An 18700-nucleotide genomic window follows, 5' to 3' on the forward strand; every position below is an offset into this window, starting at 1 on the left:
GTTTGAGACTAAGTCTCTAAAAAGTAGCTCCATTGGTCTGTGCCTTTCAGACATAGACTGACTCAAATTATTAATATTCCAGAGCTTCTATATGGAAGAAAGACTGTTGTGATCATGTTCAGCCATGTAGACCACTGTATTCAAGAGCTCTGAGACCAAGAGAAACCCTATCAAATTTTAATAGGTTGCAGACAGGATAGAAATGTACAGAGACTTATCTCAAGGTCATAATAGCACAGCTTGTCTCCAATAGGGCATGTTGTAAGGATTGGTAAGATCCTTGAGACCCCAGAATTGCCGGGCAATCCATATTAACATACCACCTGGAATAGCTGCAGCCCAAGACTCGTACTGTGAGTGAAGATGGTACAGAAATCTGTCCTGGGCAGATTTCTTGACTTATCTTGAACCAGTAAGCCCTTTCCTAATTATTTCTCCAAGCCCAATAGGAACTGAACAGCATCCTCCTGCTCCTTCATTATATTATTTGGATGTGTAGATTGCTGAGTTCAGAAGGCTCAAGGCTGGCAAAGGCTGACTCTCTTGCTTGTATCTGGAAATGTGTAAATTGCTGACTGCACAGGGTCATGGCTGGGAAAGGCCAATTCTCTCAGCTGTGCCTACTTCAGACAGAGCACTGCAATTTGGCTTGCAGCTCTTCTTCATTCAAGAAGAGATTTTGACTCTTGCAAGGCAAAACAAGAATCAACCAATGCTTTAGAAACATCAGAAAAGCCAGGCCTTGTGATGTACACTTGAAATTTCAGTATTTACTTGCTGAGATGGCAGGATCTCAAGTCTATTCAGGCTGTAAAAGTAGATGTTACAAATGAAACAAACAACATAAACCAAATGAGATGAGATACTTGAGAACTTTTTTTTCAGAAATATTTGTGTATTTTCCCTTTAAAATCCTTTATGTATGAACTGTGAGTGTGTTTGCACATGTCCATGATCTGTATTTATTTTTCAGAATGTACACGCTGCTGTGTGAGCAAGGATGCACAGGTGCTTCAGCACATCTGCAGATGTGACCTGACTGCCTGGAGTGCTGATCTTCCCTGGCCCCTTTGGTCCAACAGAATCTCTTCTGTGCTTCTGTGTCTGCCCAGCTAGCTGTGCTGTGAGAAACCAGGTCTTCTCCTGTCTCCCTGTCCCACTTCACCTGAAGAGAACCTTGAATGTAGAGGTGGCCAACACACCCCATTGTCACGTGCTTTCTGGAGATTCCATCTCAGGTTCTGACACTGTCACTGCCAGCGCTTCACCCACAGAGTCATCAACTCCCTGGCCCTAATTGAGGATTTCCTGTGAGAGTCTACCAAATGCTGAAAACATAATCTCATGCACCCAAAATTCTGTTGCCCTCACATCTCTCCATTATGTCGTAAGATTACCTGAGAGTCTGACTTTCATAAAGTAACAATGCACAGCACATTCCTTACCATGGGAGGTGATTCAGTATTTTCTTAATGTGCTTCTTCAAATCTCTACGGAGCTCAGAAAAGATGAGGATCTGAATTCAAACAAGTTTTGAGGAAACTTGTCTGGGTAAACTAAGTTAAAGGTTATTTTGACAAGAGAGATGGCAGGAAGGAACGAGACAACACTCATCACATGAGGTTCTGTTACCACAGCAAAGTGGATCCGTGGAAGCAAACAGCTGAGGACATGGACAAGGGGAAGGAACATTCTCTGTGTGGCTCAGTGCTCTAGACCTCAGACACTTGTGCACCAGCACCGCCTTACTTTACTGGAGAGCTGGAGTCTCAGTTTTGTGTGGCTGACCCAGATGCAATGGGAAACACTTATACACAAGTCATTTCCAAGCCATGGACCTGTGGTGACTCACCTGGGCTTCTCTTCATTTTAGTTCCCCACAGTGAGTGTCTGCTGAAGTGATGGGTGTTATCGTCTCAAAGGCTTCCTGTGGGCCACACACCACTGGTTGTTTCACAGGTGTGCTTCCTCCTGAAGGTTCTTCAGCCTTTGTAGATGTTGATGTCAGCCTGGGGTTCACCTCTCCACCATACACAAGTCTATGCAGAAGAGAGATGAGTTTGGGCAAGTCTGGGGAGTTTTGTCCGAGATTTCTTCTATCCTTCTAGAATGCCTTGTTTCTTGCCTCTTCCTCTTTTCTTTTCTTCTACAGAAAGAGAAACAGATTTAGGCTAATTCTTCAAATCCCAGAAGAAAAAGCTTTACCAGCAAAGAGATGAACAATGTGTAGGTCTGTTTAGGTCTGACATCTCAGCATAAGGTCCATGTTTACCTTCATAACACTGGTGCTATGGAAAACAGCCACTTAATCAATTCCTATATAGCCATCTTCAGTAACCACTAAGACTCAATATTCTCAGCACCATACTGCACTTTGCATGTGTGTGTGTGTGTGTGTGTGTGTGTGTGTGTGTGTGTGTGTGTGTGTGTGCACGTGCATGCGTGCGTGCATGCATATGCACATTGGCTTGTCTGGATAAAGTGCACGTGTGTTCAAGTGAGTGTGGAGCCTATCCATTGCATCACAGACTAGTGAGCTCCAGTCTTACACTATGTTGCTAACTCAGATGCAATGGGGACCACTTATGTACAAGTCTTTGCCAAGTCATGGACCTGTGGTGACTCATCTGGGCTTCTCACCATCTTAGTCTCCCCACAATGGGTGTCTGCTGATGATGTGGTGGGGGTTATCTCCTCAAAGGTTTCCTGTGGGCCACACACCACTAGTGGTTTAATAGATGTGCTTCCTCCTGAATATTCTTTAGCCTTTTTCAATGCCAATGTCAGGTTGGGTCCCACCTCTCCACTCCTGTCTTTATCACTGCCACCCACTAGCCTGTTTAAAAGGAAGCAGCATTTTCCAAATGCTGTGGAGTTTTGGAGGATATTTCTTATATCCTCCCTGAAGGGCTTGTTCTTTGCCCCTTCCTCTTCTGTCTTATTCTACAGAAAGAGAACAGGATTCAGGCTAATACTTAAAATCTCATAAGAAAAAGCCTTGTCAGCAAAGAGATGAACAAAGCGTAGTTCTGTTTGCGTCTGACATCTTAGCATTGCATTCATGCTCACCTTCATAACCCTGGTACTATAGAAAACAAGGACCACCCCCTTACTCAGTTGCTCTATAGCTGTCTTCCATATGAACTTTATCTCAGTCTTCTTTACATGTGTATGAGTGTGTGTGTGTGTGTGTATGGGTGTGTGTGTGTGTGTGTGTGTGTGTGTGTGTGTGTGTTTGTGTGTTTGTGTTTGTGTTGGCTTGTATGGGTGCAAGAGATTGTATGCTTAAGTGAGTGTTGAGCCTGTTCATTGGATCATAGACTCACTGAAACAGCACAACACAGTCCCAGGACATAGTCTGACCAGGTGACACACAATCTTCCAGCCTCCTTGCTCACAAACTGACTTTATATGCCAGGTAGCCTTCATGCTCCTTGGTATACTGCTTTAGGTGTTTGCTCTTCAGGTTCTCAGCTCTTTTGTAAACCATATTTAGAGTCTGCAGTACAAAACCCCAGAATAGAGAATTATAATAATTCTAATGTCAGAAAAGAGGGAAAGAAAACAAGTGGGGAGAGGCAGCAGTATTTCATGCATGACTTGAACCCCACTCCCTGACATCCCTCTACTCTGTACTGCTATGCTGAGGCTACATCAGTTCCCATCTTACCCAGGGTTATGATCCGTGGCTTTTCTCTAAGTAGCTCCCTGCTTCTCTGAAGATATTAGGTCAGCCACATAGACAATGAAGACACACCCTGCAGATTTTGGAGGTTTTTTCAGGGGCAAGAGAGTTTCGATATTCTGGGAGATTTCTGAGGTTCTTCACAAGGGGTCTAAAGGAGTAGAGCAGAGTGACTAAGATGTACAGAAAAGTTCCAAATGTCTAATTGAGGTCCTGGGGAAATTTGATCTCTGCATGCAGGGTCTCAGGAATTCCTGTAGTGAGAAGAGGCACATCCTGAAATCCCACAACCCTTTTCCTCCCAGTATTTAGAGAAAGACCCTCACTCTTCTATCAGCTGGTACATTCAGCAAACATCAGCTATCCAGAAGTATAGCTAAGCTGCCATGGTGCATGATTGTCAACCCAGCACTTATGAGGCAGCAGATAGAGTTTGTGGATCCACAGAAACTAGAGGAAATGGACCATCCTCCTGAACTTCAAAACAGGAAACAGACAGTGGTCTCTCTCTTCCATTCCCAATAACCATATGGATCTTTGCTCATACAGCACCTTAGTGTATTGTTTCACAACAACACCTCAGAGAGCATTAAATAATGACAGGAGAAACTGAGGATGCTCAGAGCTAGGGGAGCTATGCTGTGGAAACTTAGAGAGATGCTGTACCCAGGAAGGCTAATAACCTGCTTCAACCCTCACATCAGGCTAAGAATCAGGAAAGATTCACAATTGTATCAGAAACTTTTCTTGAGTGGAGGATGTGATCAGAAACTGAGCGTGACAAACTGATGTCTGGGAGAACACATGAGTGCCCTAGTAAGAGTAATTACTCTTTGGAAGGGAGAGGAAATGAGGGGGATATTTACTATGATCTCAGGAGACTGCCTTCACCTTGCAGAATACTAACAGTGGAAAACAAACAAACAAACAAAACCCCCATGTTCTAGGCATTATACAACTTGGGAAATGTAAACTGTGGTACCTGGGCTCATCTCTAAACCTGAGCTTTCTCTTCCTCTATGGAACAGGAAGGTGATGTACCTAACCAGCACACACAGTCTTCTGAAGATCAATGGAGGCATGCCCAGAGAACTCCTCTCCAGTGCCTGAGCTCCTTTGAGTCACATGCATACATCTCCTTAGGTTCTGTTGAACCAAACTCAGGGCTAGGTATGACTGGTGGGACCTTTACTATCTTTCCCTTCCTCAAACACACAACATTCTTGTCATTGAGACTATAGGAGCCATTCCCTGGGGACAGCTCTGCAATCTTGTATTTATTCTGCCTACCCAAGTATGGTGAACAGCCCAGGGACTGTATTGAGCAACTCCAATTGCAGATGGTCCATAGTCCTCTGGTAACTGTGTAGCTAAGGAAAGGCTAACCTCTTTTCTATACCAATCAACAGACTACAGGATGAAGGGAAGTGGTGTTTGTGTTCTGACACCAACAGCTATACACCTACAACTGGCTTCCTGGGCAGAGATAGTGCAGTTAAAACATCAAGGCAGACACACCCTGTTTACCCTGCCAACTCTTTTGTCTAAAAGCTGGGCCCTGTGGGCACATGCTCAAGAACTCTCCTACTCATGAAATCTCTTATTTATGATACCACCACCATTGTTCCTCATGTTTTTGAATAGTAAGGAAAAGCACATGTGTGAGCTGCCAGAAGTCTGATTAAAAGATGACTTTGTCAAGTTCCATAAGGTCAACAAGGGTGAGAATCATGAAGAAAAGGACAGGATGAGTGAGGAATCAGTGATGGGAAAGGAGATGGAAAGTGCAGGTTGTCTCTTTAAAATTTTGTAGCTGGAGTTTTCTCTCCAGGCCCTGCCAAGCCCAGGCAGTTCAACAGCCCACTTATAAAATAAACACACAGATGCTTATATTGCTTACAAACTGTATGACTGTGGCAGGCTTCTTGTTAACTCTTCTTATATCTTAAATTAACCCATTTCTAGTAATCTGTGAGTTGTCACGTGGCTTGTGACTTACTGGTACCTTACATCTTGCTTGTCGTGGCAGCGGCTGGCAGCTCTCTCTCCCTGCCTTCCTGTTCCCTCAATTCTCCTCTCCGTTAGTCCTACCCATACTTCCTGTCTGGCTACTGGCCAATCAGTGTTTTATTTATACAGAGCGATATCCACAGCACTTCCCCTTTTCTTCTTTTTTCAAAAAGGGAGGTTTTAACTTTAACATAGTAAAACTACAAATAACAAAACAATTATCAAGAATTAGAGTTATTCTAATATTAAAGAAGATATCGTATCTATCTTATATTTGTGAGTTTAAGGTTTTATATCTAATTATTTTTTTATCATAACTAAGGAAAATGAACAAGGGAATCCATGGCTGATATGTAAAATTAAATTAAATTATAATATAAAAAATATGATATATCATCAATGCTTCTGTGAGTCTTCGTTCTTGCAAGGCTGCTTCCATTTTTACCACATTGTTCTTCAGTTTGATTTAAGATTCCCAGGAAAGTTTGTTAGTGATGTCAATATTCTGCCCAAGGAGCTTAAGAACTGAAACTGCTCTTGGGTTAGGGGAATTACATCATTATGTCTGTGGATGGCATTACTGTTCTAAGACAGAAAAGAAAAAATGGGGAACATCAAACCCATGTCCTGCTATCCTGTTATGCTGTCATCCTGCCTTTCCAGCAGTCTAGAACATTGTGTGTATTTGTGTGTGTGTGTGTGTGTGTGTGTGTGTGTGTGTGTGTGAGAGAGAGAGAGAGAGAGAGAGAGAGAGAGAGAGAGAGAGAAAGAGAGATCTTTCCCTTAAGAAATCAGAGCAAACAAAACACCACATTGATGATTCAGCTCAACAAATTTAGTGAATAAACCCAGCTTAGCATCCACTTACTATGGTAGTTACATGGTAGAGTAAAGAATAGGAGATGTGTGACCCCTGGAAACCCTGTGAAGGAGCTCTTAGGTAGCATTTAACTTAAGGAACAGACCTGACACTTTGAGATTAGCATTAGAAGACTCTACACAGCTATGAGTGGTTGTGCACACATCAGAGGGTTGTGAATAAGCATAAACCCAGCAGTTACCACATAGGCTTCTCTCGATATTACCAGCAGTTAAAAAGCACCCAATTAGACAGCACCCAAGCTTGGAGGAAACTCTACTCATGCTTTCCACAATGCAATCCCAGCTAGAAGCAAAAGGATTTGTGATAGGGTGCCCTCAGTCATTTAATTAGAATCTATGACACTTAAGTCTTCAAGAGCAATTTAGTGACATTGAACAAGGAAAATTCAGTACTGATATTTAAAGATTCCAGGAACTAAGGATGAGAAGCTGCAGAAGGAAATAAACCTTTGAGAACTGTGAACTCCATGGACCACAGCATTGCACAAGCCTTTCTTGAACCCTTTATAGGGAGTCAGGGTGTTTGAGAGCAGAAGTGCAATGCATTCTAGAGACAAACTCTCACAGCATTGACCTGATTTCTGTGATCACAATGCTAATGAAAGACAAAGTGAGACATGAACACTAGGGGGCAAAAAAGTGAGGTTCATTAGTTTAAACACAGAAAAAGGCAACAGGCCTTTAAATTTGCCACATATGATTGCATATAAATGACCTCTCTTTTCAGCAACAATGAGGCTTACCTCCTTTGGGGCTCCAGCAATGAAAGGTCCTTTAATACCTGGACAGCTCTGTTGATCTGAGAGCCAGGGCTTTACAACATCACCTGTCACCAGATACAAGTAGTTAAGAAAGCAGCTACTTTGCTTCTCCAATAATCAATGTTAATTTATGAATTGCTAAAGCAATGACCAATATGGTCATGGAAATACAGGCTTTAATCCTGCAATTTGATGGTTGAGGTAGTAGTCACAACCTGAATTCAATTTTAATTGAAAAACTGGGATTAAATCAATTATTTTCAAGAATTTACAGTGGAGATCAATTCAAGATGGCAATGGCTGTTGGCATCCCCAAGCCCATGGAGCAGCTCCAAGGAGCCTGAGAGACTCAAGGAGGCTCAGAGTAGTGATGATGCAGCAGAGGATGAGTCAGAGAGCGCCAGGTAACGCAGAAACATTTTAAAAAGGTAGGTCTTATGGAACCTTTTAAAAGTGTTCTCCTGAAATTGAAAAAAAGACGGCAGAGCAGAGTTCCATGCATGAGCCAGAGAGATGTGAACCTAGAGCTGTTGAAGCTCACACTAATGGGAATGGAGAATGGTTCATTTTCTGGATTGGGCTACCTCAAAAGTCCCCCAGGGACTGTGCTGTAGCTGGGGGCCATGTTGGTGTCCATAGTCCATGCTGCCACCAGAAACCATGTTGAAGTCAGTGAGCTCTGCTTCCACTAGCTGTTCTGGGCAAGGAAGCTTCTTCTGCAGTGGTATCTACGACTGCAGACTCAAACTAACAAAAGTCACCTGTACACAGTTGGGCAATAAATTATTTTGTTACCTGAGTTAATATTTGGGAAAAGAGACCTTGGTGATTGGTGAAAATGTGATTTATTCTTTAATTAAGACCTCTAAACAGCATGTTCTGATTTGAACCATATCAGAATTCATCAATATAAAGAGAAAATGTTACATAATATCTCAGGATTTTTTTGAAAGCCTGGGAATCTATCAAAGAGATTCTCATTTGTGAGGAAAATCTCCACCACTGAGCTATATCCTCCAACATTCTCCATACTCTTATTTTTTTGTTTTTATTTTTTACTTTAAAATTTTCACATTTTATTAAGGTATATTCTTTTCTCATCTAATAAACCCTGATTGTAGTTTCCTCTCCCTCTACTCCTCCACATTCCTCCCAATACCCCCTACTCCTGATCCACTCCTTTTCTGTTCCTCATTAGAAAAGGACAGGTTTCTAAGAGGTAACAAACAATAATAAAATATAAGCTACAACAAAAAAAAATAACATTGAAACTCGACAAGAAAAAACAACAGAAGTAGAAAGAGCCCAAGAGAAATTACAAGAACCTCAAACACACCTGTTCACATACTCAGGAATTCCATAAAAATATTAAACTGAAAGTTAGAATATGTTTGCAGAGGACCTGGTGCAGTCCAGAGTAGGTCCTGTGACTGCTGCTTCTGTCTCTGTGAATTCATATGATCTTTGCTCAGTTGACTTAGGTAGCTTTGTTTTCCTGGTGTCCTCTGTCCCCTCTGGATCTTATGCTTTCTTTATCCTCTTCGTTAGGGTTCTCTGAGCTCTGAGGGGAGAGATTTGGTGTAGAAAAACCATTTAGAGCCGTGTGTTTCACAGTCTCTCTGTGCATAACCGTCTGGCTGTGGGTCTCTGTATTTGTTCCCATCTGCTGCAGGAGGAAGCTTCTCTGATGATGGCTGAATTATGCTTATTATCCATTCTTTATTGTCATATAAATATATAACAATGCACAGCTGATATTTTCATAGTACTCATAGTTCCATTTCACTGGAAAACATCCTTGAACTTCTAAGCCGTCTTGGTTAATGGAAGACTATTTAGCTCATGGCTTATCATTTTTTTATAATTGAAATGTTACCTTCTATTTTTCTTTCTAGAATAAGTTTATATTATTTTGTTCATCAGAAGGCTTCTCCAATCTTTTTCAGTGCTTTCATTCTGTGAAATCGTTCAAAGTAAATAAGTTCCCTCCTATATCTTCATGTCAATCATCTGTTGATATCTCAGTGCTAATGAGATGCAATGAGTAGGACTGGGGTTTGGTCTCATCTCCCTCATTCTATCTCTTAGAATAATTTGGAATATGATATGTAATGACCACATGGCCTGACTTACCTATCTGGGCAGGGGAACTCAACATGTGTCACATCATTTTTGTGGTGCTCCATATCTGGGGCATCTGGCCCTTGACTATCTTCATTCTCTTAATATTTCTTGGAGTAGAGATCCTGTGTCCTTCTGATAGTTCTGTGATGTATGTACTTACCCCTCCCCCTGTCCTTTCTCCTGGAAAATTAAGCCTGATCTTGCCCCACCTTTCAACACTTTCAGATCTGGCCTGTTAAGATATCTGCTGCAGGATCCCAGTCATAAAACCTCTACATCTTTGTCCTCTCATGTTATTTGAAAACAAACAAACATAATGATCTTGGCTAAAAAGGTATTGTTTCTGTTTTGTCACTTTTCAAATCATTCCTCCTTCTGGGTGCTATCCAGTTCTCTATCATGCATAGTAAATATCCAACAGTGAGATATGTTCATGATAACATGGACTCAGTATGTCAGTTTCACATGCTCTAAAAACTGCAAATTTCATTCCCCCTACTGCAATCTGTTCTCTATATACCCTGTACCAGTGTATACTGTGGGCACTCTCGCTGTCTCAATGCACCAGTTGTTTACTACAGTGTAGCAACACAAAGCCAATGTTCCCTTTTTGTTCTAATAAAGAAGCTTTAGGATTCTGTTTTTATTTTATTTTGTTGTCATTCTAACAAAACACAGTTAAAACCTTGGCATTTGGATTAAATCACTGACCATCTTGGACCTTGAATCTGTACAGCAGCTTATACTGAATCAAACCAGCACTTTAGTGCATACGTTCCTCAAATGCATCGGCATAGAGATTCTAATTCTTGTCATTTCAGCAATTCTGACTAAGTGGATAGAAGCCCTGCTATTGAGAAACTGTAAAGTGTTTTGCCTTAAGGACACCTGACCATAGATACTAGTTGGATTCAAAAGGTAAGTGAGAATAGAATGATTTTACTGAACATGTGGGAAGAGCTGAGGGAACTGGAGTTATTATCAAAGAGCATGCTGGTTATGGAGATTTTACAGAAGGAAAAAGTATCAAGATATAAGAGTTCCTATGGAAACAGAGTATTCTCATCAGCAATGAAATACATTCTTCTCTTAAACTCATAGGACACAAAATAATCTCAGTTTGTGATATTCACACAGAAAATCATTATTTAATTGATAATGTATTAATAAGAAGCAAAGAGGTGGGCTACAGGTGATTCGGTGGCCAAGAGCATGGTTGGCTCTTGCGCAGGACCTGAGTTCATATCCCAGCACCCACATCTGGAGGCTCTCAACCAGCTCTAACCTCAGCTCCTGAGAATCCAATGTCGTATTCTGACCACAGACACTGCATTCGTGTGTATGTGTTAACAGATATATAGATATATACATAATTAAAGAAAAAAGGAATCTCAAAGAAGTAAAGGCATTGCAGATCATGATCCATTGTTGTTGTAGTCATAAGAATACAAAAGTCATGGGTCTGATCTTGGCATTTTCATGCATCTGTCCCACTAACTCTCCCATAATTCATTCTTAGTGGGTTTATGTTAATTTTAAAAATTCAAGATAGCATAAAGAATATATTTTTGTGTGTTTTTCAACTGTGGAAAAATGGAAAACTCCTTCAAAGACCATATGTAATTTATTCAGAAGCAAAGTGCATTTGAACTTTCAGTAAAGATGTGGTTAGAAGAAGAAATGGAATCCATTTTCAGATATTCCAATGTACCACATCTTATAAAGAATAAAATAAATGTTCACATTTTGATTCAGGAAAGGGAAGGGGCATTAATGTTGTTTTAAATACATTTGAATAGATAATTTTATCTATTTAAAAACCGTCCAAGTTGGGTGGTGGGAACATGCCTTTAATCCCAGCACTGGGGAGGCAGAGGCATGTGGATCTCTGTGAATTCGAGGGAAACCTGTTCTATAAAATGAGTTCCAGAACAGCCAGGACTGTTAAACAGAGAAACCTTGTTTTGGAAAAAAATAGATGATAGATAGATAGATAGATAGATAGATAGATAGATAGATAGATAATATCATCCAAATATTTACCCCAAACTCGTATAGCAAAATATCCAATGCCTGTCATTTTCTTGGACATTAACTTCTCTGAGTCATATGGTACTTATTATTATTATTAAATTTTATATTATAGTTTTGACAAACTCAACTTCTTTGCCTGTTTGTTTCTGTATAATAGCTAATTATCTACAGCAGATTATTTAAATCAGAAATAACATGCTTCCTACTTTCAAAAATAAACTCTATATGCTTTTTTAAAAAGGAAAATTTGCACAAGAGCATAGCTGAGAAATAAAGACAGATTTAAATTTTCACCCCTTCTTCATCATTTCATATAAAATCTTTTTCTCATTGTCCATCTTGATTTTCTCAGTTCAGAATTTCATCTTATAGTTTGCACTTTTGCATCTTCAAATGACAATTGGAAATAAGGACAGAAAATTTTCAAGACTAGGGTCAGGAAGGAAGTTTTAATTTTGACACTGTGCTTCAGATATTATTAGCATTTGAAAGTCATGCTTATCAGAAGTAAAATGGAGGAAAATTTCACCATTTTCTGCTTAAGCTGGAGTATCTGTTTGATGAAAATCTGATATCCACTTATTGTTTTGAGATGCCTTTTACTAGAAGAGTGTCAGGCAAAGCACTCTGAATGCACCCATGCTTTCCTTTCAATCCTCACTCTGCTACCCTATGCAGTAGGTAGTATCTTGATGCCCATTTTACAAGTAGATGAAACACATGTCAGAAGGTGAGAATCAAACGTACAGAACAAATGCAGCAACTTAGAAGGCTTTTCTTTTTTCAGTGAGATATATTCTTATCAATTCTTTTTAAAAGTCTGTAGATAGCCCAATAAATTGCAAGAATGACAATGAAACTGTGTGAAATTAAAAACCCTCTGAACAGTAAAGGAAAAAACAAAGTGAAGAATCAGCTTAAAGAATTGGAGAGAATCTTAGCTGACTATACCTCTGACAGTTGGTAAATATCTAGAATCTATTAAAAAAAACCTGAAACAAACAAAAGAATAAATGTACAAACTGAAAAGATAATTTTCAAAAGATGAAATACAATACAAGCATTCAAAAATGTGTGGAAATTGTTCAACATCTTTAGTCATCAGGAAAAGCAAATCAAGCAATACTGAGTCTCCTCATCCTATCATGAAGCTCTCACCAAGAGTCAAACAGCATCCATATGCTAATGTCACCAATGTAATGTGAGGAGTCATCCAGAGCCTCATGATCTTCATCTGCTGGTGCAGTTTCAGGAGACTGTGTGATCTTTAAAATCATGGTGTGTCCTGCAGAAGTATATCATTGTGAAAGGGCTGCAAAGTCACAGTTGATTTGAGTCCAGGCTTTCAGCCCAACATTGAACACGCCATATTATTTATTCTCATTGGCTCAGACTTCCCTGTTCAATCAAATCTATCATCTATCTATCTATCTATCTATCTATCTATCTATCTATCTATCTAATCATCTCAATCTCTTCCCAATTTTTATTCCTAATTTTTTATAAGATAGCTGTTAATCTAAGAACATTCTTTGGTTTGCACTATGATCATAAAGATTGCACTTCAGATAGCCAAATAGTAACTGCCTATGATCGGAGAATTCATTAGTGATGGTGGTATTTAGACACAGAACACAAATTGTGATTGTTTTAAAATTCACTGAAGTTTACCCTTGTCTGTCCACCTTTGCAAAGGAACCTGGTAAAATGTTAAGTTCAAAAATTTCAAAAGAAATTAATTACTGAATAATTCAAATAGTGATCAAATTCTTCATGAAGACATAAGAATTATTTTAATAATACATTGCTACACAAGATAAAAAGCACTTTTCTTAAAGATCTTTTGAAAGAGAAATATTACATTGAATTTTTTACTTTATCATGTTAGATATTGTCAAGGTGCTATGTAAGGGCACCACTGATTTCTCCTCCTTTTCCTCCTCAACTTCTTTCTTCTTCTGTATAAGACTGGTAAATAAATAATAAATTTAAATCTCTTGATATTTTCATAAATATTCATGTACTCACAAATATTCATTGTAAATTCTGAGATTACAGGTGAGTATCACCAAACCTCACTCTTTACATATTAATATATGAGATAAGAAGATAATATTCATTTCAATCAGTTTCTAATAGATGAATTTTCTGTTTATTAAAATACAAACTATGAATTATTTTAATATATATATATATATATATATATATATATATATTAAATGCTTTCCAAGAGTTCTAGATGCAGGTAGTCCAAGATCTAGGTATCAGAAAATATTCATAGACAACTATTTCCTGCTGTATCTTCACATGTTGAGAAGAGTCTGCTTTCTCTCATTCTAGGGAATCGTCTCACCATGTAAGCTTCTGTGTTTTCTAATTTTATTGTTAGTCATGACAAAATACCTGCCTACTGTAACTTAAGAGAAAGATATATTTTGGGACAAATGTAGTCATTTTGGCAGGAAAGCATGGGGATGGGTGTGGGAGTCATCTAGTCATAATTGCACCTGCCTGCTTACATGATGTCTACATTCGAGGAAGCAGATACAGTTACTGCCATTGCTCAGCTGGATTGCTCCTTTTCAAACGTTTGATTCTTGTTGGGATCCCAGTCCATAGGATGATGTCATGATATTCAGGATGAATGTCTGTCCTTATGTCAACCTCTCTGACAAACCTTAAGACACATGCCTAAAGGTGTGTCTTTTAGGTGATTCTAAATCCAGTCAATCTGTCAATGATGTTTAACTAACATAGGCATATATCCTCTCAATCTATTCATCTCCAGACTGCCCAGTTCCAGGTGCTATTCAGTGCAAGACTAGAGCTTATTGTGACCAAAAATGTCAAATAAATGTTCCATCAAACAAGATATAGGCTTCCAGCTAGTATTCTGGGATCACTATATCCAGGGCAGAGCAGACACTAGCCTTTGACATTGAAAATTAAGCTTCTCTACAATGCCGTCTTAAAATATGAGACTCAAAAATATGAAGAAGTTCGTTACATATAATGTAATGAAAATATTATTAGAGCAATCAATCCTGCTTGTGTATTAGAATTTCATTGGAATTTGGGAGCCGATAAAGAAGTAACTAGAGTAATAATAAAACCACAGCCAGGAACTGCTGCTGAGATCTATGCTACTAAAACTTTCTCCAGAGTATTTATAAGCAGAATTATGCAAATATTGGAATTCATATTAGGCTTTCATTTGTTTTCATCTTCACATAAGCTTACTTCTTAATCAGTTATGTTGTTAGGTGCTTAAAAGGTGCATTAAAAAGCCAAACCCTGCCTTTCTGCTCGGGCGCTCTCCTGCACAGGGGGCAGCCATGGCTCCTAGCCAGAATGGTGTTATCCTGACTGAAACCCCACTTCCACAAGGATTGGTACGGTGAACTTGGTTCAACCAGCCAGCACACAAAATCTGCAGATGCAAGTCCTGGCAGGCGAAAATGCCCAGCTTTGGCCCTTGCTCTGCGTCAGGTCCCATCAGGCTCATAGTTAGGTGCCCTACAACCATACCAACGTCTAAGCTGACAGGGGTTTCAGCCTGGAAGAACAAAAGATGGCTTAGATCCATAAGAAAGTGGCTCACACTATCGGCATCGCTGTGGACCCAAGAAGGCGAAACAAATCCACTGAACCACCACAGGTTAACGTGTAGCATCTGAATGAGTAGTGTTCCAAGTTCATACTTTTCCCCGGAAGCCTTCAGCTCCAATGAAGGGAGATAGTTCTGCTGAAGAGCTTAAATTGGCCACTCAGCTAATAGGCCCTGTGATCGCATCCAGAATGTCTACAAAAAGGAGAAAGCCAGTCATCACACAAGAGAGGGATTTTAAGGTTTTGCCGGTCTTTAAATGGCTTGGGCCAGTGCCGGCTCTTTGCATCCAAGCAAAAAGGGCAAAGAAAGCTGCACAGCAAGATGTTGAAAAGAAAAATTAAGGCCCTATTGGAGTATTGTTATAAATTTTCCATAAAGCAAAAAATAAAGCCAAACCTTTGCTTATAATGAAATAACTCTGTATTAATATCAGAAAGGAAAACTGCTAGAATATATTAGCATATTAGTTGGAAAGAATAAACTGTATTCTAAGAAAATGTCATTGCTAGTTTTTCTACTTGGTGGCAAAATCTAGACAGAGACTTCGTTTATGTGAGTGGACAGTTTGGAAGAGCATTGCACAGGTCAGCAGGCTTGTCCACTGTCTGTTTTCATCTCTTGATAAAGGTCAATGTCCAATAAGCAGTTTATAATTTTACTCTGATGGGTCACATATTCACCAATTCCAGCAGTTCCCTGGGTGATAAGAATTTTGTAGGTTAATGATGCCTTTTCTAAGTGCAGTGTGCTATGCTATATCATACTCAGAAATAATGTAGATGAAGTTCAGTCTCCAAGGAGGTAACTTAAACTCACAATGACAAAAGTAAATTGCTTTTATTTCTACAGGGAAAAGCAATTCTAGGAAGCATGCAGCTGCCTCAGCTGAAATTCTCACATTACAGAAGGTTCGTAGACATCTATTTGAACATGACATTGTCAGACATTTTATTAATCTTTGGGAAGTTAGAATCCTGCTACATAAGATATCATGGACATGTATATTCATGCCTCTACACAGCAAAGTTCAACAAGGAAAGGCATACTTTATCATTCTACTTTATTTGAGAAACTCTCATGCATTATCCATTAATTCCACTCTTGATTACATACTCACAGAAGGTGAAGTCATCCTGCTGAAGCGATGCCACCCGCCTCAGATCCATTACAACATTATTCACAGTAAACATGAAGAGGGAAAAAAAGGAAGTATATCTGGACCCAGGCATGCATTGCTTTGGCACCCAAGCCTACCTTTGAAATCTGGTCAGGAACCTTCCTAACCCAGTAATTGTTGCTTTTACCATGCCTGCAACCTAGCACCAGAGGACTGTGCCCTGTTCTGATGCCAGGTCTAGACATGGACCTTGTCCACACTGACTTGGTGTGTTAAGTTGTTCTGAACTCAGGAGACCTGTAGTAACCCTCATAGGCACCTCTTTTCTTAGTGGAGTGCCTTGAATGTGTTCTTTTCTCCAGGGAAAATACTTCAAATAAGTTTAGTATTTTTCAATCCTTCCACCTTTGATAAGTGTGGTGGTTTCCACTGCCCAAGGAGCAACAAGATGTCAGCAGACTGGTAATGCCACCACCACTTGGCAACACACAGATTAATAGAAATAGGTTGAGTTAAGTTATAAGAGCTAGCTAACAAGAAGCTTAGGCCAAAAGCCATACAGTTTGTAATTAATATAAGCCTCTGAATAATTATTTTATAAGGAGCCGTGTGACTGTGGGTGGGAGAGATTCATCCCAATTTCAGGGCTGGGCAGGATACAGATAAAATTCCTTCTACAATACATTTCCAAATTGTTCCCACAATTTAGCTCCAAAAGCTGAAGAAATCCATGGCCAAGTTTAGTCATAACAACAACATCTGTCTACAGTGCCTCTTCTACATTAGGTGCAATTTGCTGCATCCAGGCCCAGAGCTCCTCATCTGCCTCTCACTACCTAGAGGAATCTTGGAGATCCACTTGTCTCTAATCCTTCACTGGAGAGTTCTGAAGAAGCTGGATTCTGATGGCATTCCAGAGTGCAGAACTCAGCAATTTGTCTCTTGATTGGTTCTAGATCCAATCAAGTTGAAAAATCAAGATTATCTATGAGAGGATGAAAGGTTTTAGTATGATACACACTCTGTGTTATATTGCATTGTGCAGTAACTGTAGTTTATAATGGAACATTATATTGTTTATTTTAAAATAATTAATATGAGCCTTTAATTTTTTTCACACAAAGCAATGGCAGACAGTTGAGGCAATAGATTTGCTAATTAAGCTGATTTAAATTTTCTATAATGTATCCATTTATTAAAGCTTCATATTATTATCACCTATGAATTATTTTTCATTTAAATGCAAAGAAAACTTATAAAGAAGAAACTGAGGGTATAAATTCAGGTGTGATCATTGGAAATTTTAAGTCATGTCTCTTCATTTTGACAGCAGTTCTCTTACCTTCCAGGGCAGGCATTGCTACTATTGATAATGGCTCCCAGGAAACGTCCTAGAAAACTCTCTTTTCAAACCAAAGTTGAAGAAAGGCATAGAAACATCAAACAATGGGGAGTGTTTAATAAGGTGTGATATTAATACATTGTCAGCTTCACTTGATTTAGCATCGCCTAGGAAATTAGAGAGGCATTCCTCTGATTATATCTGTGGGAGACTTTTCAGGAAGGATTTGCGGATGGAAAAGGTCCACTCTGAGTGTGGGAGTTATGTGGCCTTTGAAATGGGGGCTGGGACTGAATAAACAGGAGCAAAGGAGATAGCCACCTGAGGAGTGCATCCCCTCTTCTATGATTCCTGGCTGCATGGCCAAAATGTTCTACTCCACCATGTCTCCCAGCCATGTGGACTGTACCCTCTGGACCATAAGCATAATAAATTCACCCACATCATAAGTTATCATCACAGGCATTCCATTATAATTTCAAAAAAGTAACAAATGCACAACGCTATCCATATAAATATATAGAAGTTAATGTACAGGATAGTACGTGTTATAGTCTTGTTTTCATAATTTCTTTTTTACTTATTACAGGAGTATTTCCTCCATGGAAATCTTTTGTTTGTTTTGTTTCTGGCTTTTCATTTATGATGTTCATTGCTATTTTATTAGACATACTCTCACTCTGTAGCTCAATTAGTATCGAACTCATACAGTCCATTATGGCCTTGAATTCACATCCTTCCAGGGACAAAGATTACTGACATGAAGCACCACACTAGACTTTCAAATTATTTTGCTAAAACCTGATATGTTAAACACTTTCTTATGGAGCTTTCTTTGACCACTAAGCAATGGTAAAATTTCTGAACTATGTAAGCCCTGTAATAATCAGGTAAATCAGATAACCTATTTCCCTCATCGTTGAAAAATTCATGTTTAGTTTCATTGCTAGGATAGATTTCTTACTGAGTACCACAGATTTAGCCAGATAATTTGGGAGGTAGTGGGGCTCATCTGTATGCTGACAGTTTCCCCCATAGAGTCGGGCCACTGCTGCAAGTAGCCAGCAGAAAGGGCAACCTCTTGTTCCAAACCTGACCATGTCTTGACCCTCTTCTAAAGCGGGCAGAAAACTGA

The 18700-nt window shown here is 39.4% G+C and overlaps 1 pseudogene across 1 annotated transcript in view; it reads left to right on the forward strand.

Annotated features, from left to right (window-relative positions):
* LOC143267056 (large ribosomal subunit protein eL13 pseudogene) overlaps positions 1-17440 on the forward strand; it is a 75487-nt pseudogene extending 58047 nt beyond the window's left edge. The window contains exon 7 of the transcript XR_013041995.1: positions 974-17440. The product of XR_013041995.1 is annotated as a large ribosomal subunit protein eL13 pseudogene (transcript). The remainder of the gene's footprint in view (positions 1-973) is intronic.
* Positions 17441-18700: the final 1260 nt, after the last annotated feature.

This window comes from Peromyscus maniculatus, chromosome 1, assembly GCF_049852395.1.
Source record: "Peromyscus maniculatus bairdii isolate BWxNUB_F1_BW_parent chromosome 1, HU_Pman_BW_mat_3.1, whole genome shotgun sequence".
NCBI classification, from domain to species: domain Eukaryota; kingdom Metazoa; phylum Chordata; class Mammalia; order Rodentia; family Cricetidae; genus Peromyscus; species Peromyscus maniculatus.